This window comes from Momordica charantia, assembly GCF_013281855.1.
Source record: "Momordica charantia cultivar OHB3-1 chromosome 9 unlocalized genomic scaffold, Mcharantia_2.0 BLBB01000009.1, whole genome shotgun sequence".
Classification (NCBI taxonomy): domain Eukaryota; kingdom Viridiplantae; phylum Streptophyta; class Magnoliopsida; order Cucurbitales; family Cucurbitaceae; genus Momordica; species Momordica charantia.
The window spans coordinates 20,483,228-20,490,500 of record NW_028275167.1 but is presented as its reverse complement, the minus strand read 5'-3'; the positions used below and the strand labels follow the sequence as shown (position 1 = coordinate 20,490,500).

General features: G+C 34.8%; 1 long non-coding RNA gene and 1 other non-coding gene across 2 annotated transcripts; one reads left to right on the top strand and one right to left on the bottom strand.

Moving 5' to 3' along the window:
- Nucleotides 1–4,052: 4,052 nt before the first annotated feature.
- LOC148209179 (small nucleolar RNA snoR114) lies at nt 4,053–4,138 on the bottom strand. The gene has a single exon (XR_015787505.1). It is a non-coding gene; the product is annotated as a small nucleolar RNA snoR114 (small nucleolar RNA).
- Nucleotides 4,139–4,833: 695 nt separating this feature from the next.
- On the top strand, nt 4,834–7,066 carry LOC148209178 (uncharacterized). Its single transcript, XR_015787359.1, has 2 exons — nt 4,834–5,621; nt 6,835–7,066. It is a non-coding gene; the product is annotated as an uncharacterized LOC148209178 (long non-coding RNA).
- Nucleotides 7,067–7,273: the final 207 nt, after the last annotated feature.

Here is a 7,273-nt window from a genome sequence, read left to right as displayed (position 1 = left end):
TTCCTCTTGGCCCATAGCAGTACCTTGACCAACCCCAGGTCCAATAGAAACAAGCCCGACAGCCGCCATCTAGGGTGCAGCACTCCACCGCTTTGCCTAGCAACACGACGCTTGTATTGCTCTCCCACAATCCCGTTTTCACGGTTTAGGCTGCTCCACTTCCAACACCAACATTTTCATCGCCAGAATACTCAGAAGGAGTAGCTATTTGATTTAAATCAGCGGTGACATGGGCATTGCAACTGAATCCACAAGCCAAGGAGAGTTTGGAGTAGCAAAATTTGTGTAATTGTGTGTGGCAACCATAACAGCTAACTGTGCTGGTGGATGACGACCTTGGAAGCTATAATTCATGTGGTTATAGCAGTCAATGGCAGTATGTCCAACTTTAAGACAAAATTACAAACCACACGCTAGAAAAAAAGCCATTTGAAAACGTCTTTCCACCACTAAATCCAAGAGGCAGAGGCAATAATCCACGACCACGACCACGACCAAGGTTAGCATAATAGGAGTTGAAGGGAGAAGATCTACCTCGATGAAAAGATTTGTTCTTGCCAAAATAGCTACAACCTCGTCCCTGTTCGATTTGGTGCTCTTAGCTCGTGTATTTGTAATTTATGAACAAATTATTTATTCAATAAAGAGTTATCTTATTATTTCTCTGCATTACTCGTATTCCAATAAACTAAGATCCAAGCTTATTTAATGTAACTGGAACAGTATATATTTGATATACAGTAGATACTTAATATACAATATATATATTTGATATACATTATAAATTTAATATACAATGTACATATTTGATATACAGTATATATTCGATATACAAGTGGATAATGTTCCAGTAATAACCTAAATGGTTTATAGTACACGGATAAGGTCGGGTACCTTATCCTAGTAACACTAGAGATACAGCTCGCTTTGTAACAGTTACAAACGACTTTATCCCGGTCGTTCATGTAGTGACATGCGAGCGGGGGTATCCTATACAATAAGTTTGTATAAGACCAGACTGCGAAATCATTAATTAATAGTTGTAACACCGTTAACTATTTAGGTTAATATTTCAGATGATGATCATGACTCGATCCTAATCCTGAGTGAGTTACGAACTCCTGTCTACGAGGGTTCGTTCTTTGATTTGTATGGGTGAGAGTGGCCCGAGTTGCTGGCTAAACATTCCTACCATTTTGGGGACGGAACTAAGTAGGGAGCTGGGAACATAACTACACGAGATGAAATTCACTCCTTCCGAACTTTAGAGAAGTAAATGAGTGTTCCCTTACATGCTGACTCTAGGACTTGAACAAGAGGCCCCACCCTTTTACTAGCCCGAGATGGATTTCGGTTATTGGTCGGACCTTAGGTCGTTCATTTGAGGAGCAGTGGTATTTAAGGAGCAAGATATAACTTAGGGGTAAAATCCCTTAGTTTATGCCTAATTAGACTTTCCAAAAATAAAAATTACCAAATCCCCAAAATCCTCCATTATTGCAAATTTTCGAAAAAATCATCCTCATTTCGTCGTTTCTTCTTCCTTTCTCGTTTGCTCTCCTTCCACAAACACCATTATTTTCGTTCGTTCGAGCTTCTTCTTCGTCGTCGGAGCAAACCATTATAGCTTATTCTTCGTTTCCGGTCGCTTGTCGACTGTTCGAGCACTCCGTTTATCCCGAGGTTTGTTTAGTCGTTGATCGAAAGGCCATAGCAAATTTATTGTAAATCAGTGTGTCATCGAATTTGTTCGTTTGTCGCTGGTTGTCAACAGATCTTTGTAAAGAATGCTGCCATCTACAAAGGGAACCACACTGCCACTAGGTCGCCAGATTTGAGTGGTGCGAAATTTAGGTGTGAATTCTTCTATATATGCGGATATAATATATATCTACAACTAAGTACATTTTTGGTAGTTATAGGAACTCAATAGTCAGATATATTTTATATTTATCATATAGGTTTATCTTGTAATTGTATTGGATCGCATTTGCTAGGTTAATGTTAATAAGAGCCATTTATAATAATGAAGTTAATGCTAGGGTGTCTAAATTGATAAAATAGGTTAATGTTATATGCGGATATAATATATATCTACTTATATAAGTTTATATGAGATTGAGACTTCAATAGTTAAAGATTATATCCGGATATATTTTATATATATTATTAAATATCAAATTGCAAGATACAATAATCCAGTTTTGTTGCTTTTTATTGGTGTTGAAAACTTTTGATGTTATACTTCCTAATATCATTAAATTTTGGATAAATCATTGGTATATTTTTCAACTATTTTGAATTTGTAATCATGGATAGATTACACAATTAATTAATTTAGAAATTGAAATCTCTTTTTGTAATTAATATAGACTCTAATCTTATTAATATATGAATGAGTGAATTAAGGGATTAAGGAAAAAATTGGCATGGGACTCACAATAATTAAAAGATTATGTTTACAATTTAGGGATTTAAATCTTTTAGATTTCAACCAAAAAAAAATTAACAATAATAAATATAAATGCAATAAATAAGGGTAAAATTGGTATTATAAAAAAATCCTACATGCAGAAATCTAAAAGTGTAAAATTGAAAAACTTTAAACATTTGTGAAAATAAGTTTTTAAAACAGCCCTCTGAATACATGCATTAACTCTAGTATTTTCCCCCCTATAAATATAATAGTAAGCTGAACCTTAAAGGTAGGCTTAAAAAAACTCTCAACTCTCTTACTCTCTCAATCCCTTGTAATTGGATTTCAAAATCCGGATTCTCGACCGAGAGACTTAGTAAGGAAGATCAAGTGATGTTGTCTTATTGGAATTACACGAAGAAGAGTCTTCAAAGGTAAAATTCAACATTCTTCCATGTTTTATATTTTTATGTGTTTTAAATTTCAAAAGAAATTCAAGAACGCGTTCTACTGCTTCAGCTCTGCGATTCACATCCCCTTAAGTCCCATAGTTGGATTCGAAGGCAGATTTGGATTGGAATTTTGATACCGAGTCAAATTTTGTGTATTCCGAAGAAGTGCAGTAGGTGATGAGAAAAGTTCATCGTGTTTAACTTGTTTTTCAAGAGTAGACTCCTCAGAAATCAAGAGAACATGAAGCTCTTTGAATGAGACAGGTTGAGCACGAGTACACATTAAGGTCGAAAAAATGTTATAATTGGTAGAGAGTCCATGCAATGTGTAAATGATCAAATCTTCATCTTCTATGATCACCGATACATTTGCTAATTTATCTTTGAGTTCTTGACACGTATGGACTGATTAATCGATTCAGAGGATTTCTTGACAATCGATTGCGGTTCAAACTTAAGATTCACCACATTAGTGCATGAACTGGTGCATCTTGTATTGTTTTATTTCCATGTGCACTAGTTGCCCAAAACTTGTATGGATAGAGATGACAACAAGCTAAGATGAGGTGGGTTATTGAGATGTACCCACAGGAAATGGCAAATTCGTTTAGAACCAACAAAGAAGACGACTCGGAGAAACTTACTTTGTATGAATTGCCAATGAAAAATTTATAGATCTATAGCTCTATCTTGCAGAACCCACAATAATAAATTCAACATCTACCTCTCATCTATCATTTTTAATACTAATAACTACTACTTTTTTTGGTACAATTTATAGGAGTAGGGATCAAACTTGTCAATTACAGGTGCTCCCTTTGACAATAATAATAACCACTTTAGTTTTTAATTTTTTAGGTCTCAATTTAATCACTTTAAACTTTCAAAAAAAATGAAATTTTTTTCTCTCTTTTTTTAGTAACAATGTGCATTCATTTCCGATTAAATAAATATGTTAAACTTTGACAAGGACAAATAAGAACGCTCTTCATCATAAATTTTCGTTTGTACCCTTTAAAATGTCTCACCACGGACAAATAAGAACGCTCTTCATCATAAATTTTCGTTTGTACCCTTTAAAATGTCTCACCACTATACTACAACGACTTTTTGTTTGTTGAATGACTTTATATATTAAACAAATAGTAAAAGTTTCCAAGAAAATTAAAACGAAATTGAAATTTCAGCATAGATGCGCCAAATCTTTCGTCTGGGATCAGACGGTTGTGATCGACCAATGTCACGGACAGCACAGATTTCTTCATGGCTAGATATCAAATTTTTGAACAAAAGCAGAGAGTCGAACCCGATTCTGTACAGTGCAACATACAATTCTACCACTAGACCACTGGTGCTTTGCTTCTCTTGTTATCATTTTATGAAATAAATAATGAATTTTTGTTGTTTTCCATATTTGAACTTTGTTTTTTTTTTTTTTTTTTTTTAAATTTTCTTTCAATCTTGAGCATTATCTCCATTCTTAAGATTCTCAAATTTCATCCGCATGACTTATTTCATGCACACATAGCCACATATATAATTTGCAGTTTTAATTACTCCCATTTAAGAATTTATCTAATGAATTTCAACAGGGATTTATAAGACTAGGTGTAAATTTTGTTATAGATATTTTTTACTCTATAAAATAACGTTGGACACAAATTTAGTAGTATCATAAAAGTCCATGAAAAACAATGCACACGAACAAGTGTGTTCGAAAAACCAATGACCTGAACAACCCTAACAATCCAACCCAAATCGTAAAGGTTGGGTTGGGTTAAAAAAAAATCGATTTGGGTTGGGTTAATTTTTTGAAGAACCAAAAATTCGGTTCGATTTGCGGGTTGGTTAGTTTTTTGGCTAGTTCAACCCGAACTGAACTCTAACATTAAATTAAAAAAAAACATATATATACTAGTAATTAGGGTAAGCCGCCCCCACCTTTATTTCTCTTCTGCCCCCATTTCTCCCTCACGTCCCTCCCATTTCTCCCTCACGTCCCTCCTCCTCCCTTGTCTCCCTTCCTCCTTTCTCTCACCTCTCTCCCCACGATGTCCCTCCCCCGTATCTCATCTCCCCTTCTCTCACCTTTCAATATTCCATCTCTCTCCCTCTATTTTCCTTCCCCTCTATATCTCTAACCTCCCAAGTCGTTCAGAGGAGTTCAGACCGTCATGAAAGTTGTGAATCAACTTCGATAGGGTAGCTACATGAGGTAGGCGGTTAGGCATTTTACAGTGATGATTTCTCCGATGATTGATATTTATTTTCAACGATGGTTTAATTTTTTACTCACTTCCAAATCTTGCGGAAAAGTTCTTAGGAAACCCTCCAATTTCTCGTCTCCTCTGGAAAAAAAATTCATTTATTAGCAATCCAACAACCCGACCTGACTCGACTCGACCCGAAAATATAAGGGTTGGGTTGGGTTAGGTTGCAAATGTACTTCGGTTCCATCAGGTCCCAAAAATTCTTGGTCCAAAAAACACCCCTAACCCAACCCAGCCCAACCGGTGAACACTCCTACACATGAATACGAAAAGAACGTAACAGTTGTGAAGAAATCCATGAAGAAAAGAATAAAGAACTCTTCACATTTTTCTCTCTCTTTCCTTAGACCTTATATCGTGTTCTTACACCTATTTGGTTCTCAATTTCGCAATACCAAGTGTATTTTGTTCGTGATCAATTTTACAACATGTTATTAGCAAGAGCTTCTACTATTTTTTATCGACTAAAGATAGATTCTAAAGGTATGTTATTTATTTTTCTATTTATTATGATCAATAAGTTAAATCTTGTTTTGCATGTTTCATATATATTAAATTTCTTATATAGATACATTTCGTTGTGAAAGTTTTACCATGTGACAAAGATAGTTATAACTCTTAATATTAATTGTCAAAATAATTATCGTGAATGTCATGAATAATCCTGAAGATTCATATTGGCTATATATGTTTGAATTATTTTTTGACAAAGTTTGAAAAATATAAGAGTTTAATTAATATGCACCTGAAGTCGCATAATTTCAAATCTATTTGAATGTACCTAAAGTTGCATAACTTTAAATCAAAAAGTGACTTTAAATTAACGAGCATATGGCAGTCACCAAAGGGCAACCCAGTTGGCAAGGGTTTGGGATCTCTTGATCATAAAAAACAAATTTTAGCAATTAATTTCATGTAATTTATGATAAAGAATATTAATTGCAAGAATGAAATAGTAGAAGCCAAAGCGAGTATAGCTCAGCGGTGATTGACATATACCTCTAACTCTACTTAAAAAACCTAATTTTTGACTCCACCTCTACTTAATTTCGAACCCACCTCTAGTGAAAAGACGAATTTACCCATATGGTTAATAAATAGCATTTATGATACATTAACTTCCACCGAACCATTTCACTAAACTTTAAAACTCATATTTTACTTATGTTTTGAATTTGAAACAGTCCAAAATCTTCACACCATCCAAAAACCTCACAGATCACGTTTTTTAAAATCCTCTAAAGAAACATTACCACGTGTTTGATCATTGTCCCCACACTATCCAAAATCGTTGTCCCACATTTTCACATTTGAAGAGTTAGAGGTACGTTACACTGTACATTAAAATTTCTGAAATGATTTGAAATATTTCTCATTCATACATTTTCGTGGCTTCTTCAAAAAAGAAAAAAAAAATTCAGTCGGTATCCCGGACCAAGTATTGATCCGTGATTGAAGCTTCGAGATTCGGGATTGAACATTCAATCCCGAACAAATCCGGGTTTAATCCCAGTTCATTTTGGTTTGGGAATGAACCAAGATACATTCTGGACCAATCCCGAACCACTGTGGTCCGGGATATGTTTCGGACCAAGACTAGTTCGAGACGGTCCGGGATGACATGTGTTTTTTGTTATTTTTTTATTACTTTTTTTTCGACAATATTCTTATCTCACTTGATTTTATCTATTTGCAGGATGCCTCATGTTTTCATAAAATTTGGTGGAGAATGGAACGATAGTGAAAAAGATTATGTTGGTGGTCGCACGAGAGGATTGATAGTGGTTAGTACAATCACGTATAGAGAATTTCTAGGTCACGTGTATAGATTGAGTAATATAAACCCCGTTCAGTTCGATATTATAATTAGACGTGTATATCATTTTAAAACTAAAGTTTGTGTAATGGAGATAACTGATGACAATGACCTGATTTTTTTTTAACTAGTGAGGATGTATCTAAATTGCCTATATACATATCTACTATGCCAAAGCAGATACATGGGAATGAAACGTATATGCCTTCTTTCCATATCATGTAGGCCAAAACGTGTCCTTGATTTGTATCCCCACAGCTTGTATTCCCCCATTCCAGAGACCCACATATCTGATTCTCTCATTTCCTTCCTCATCATC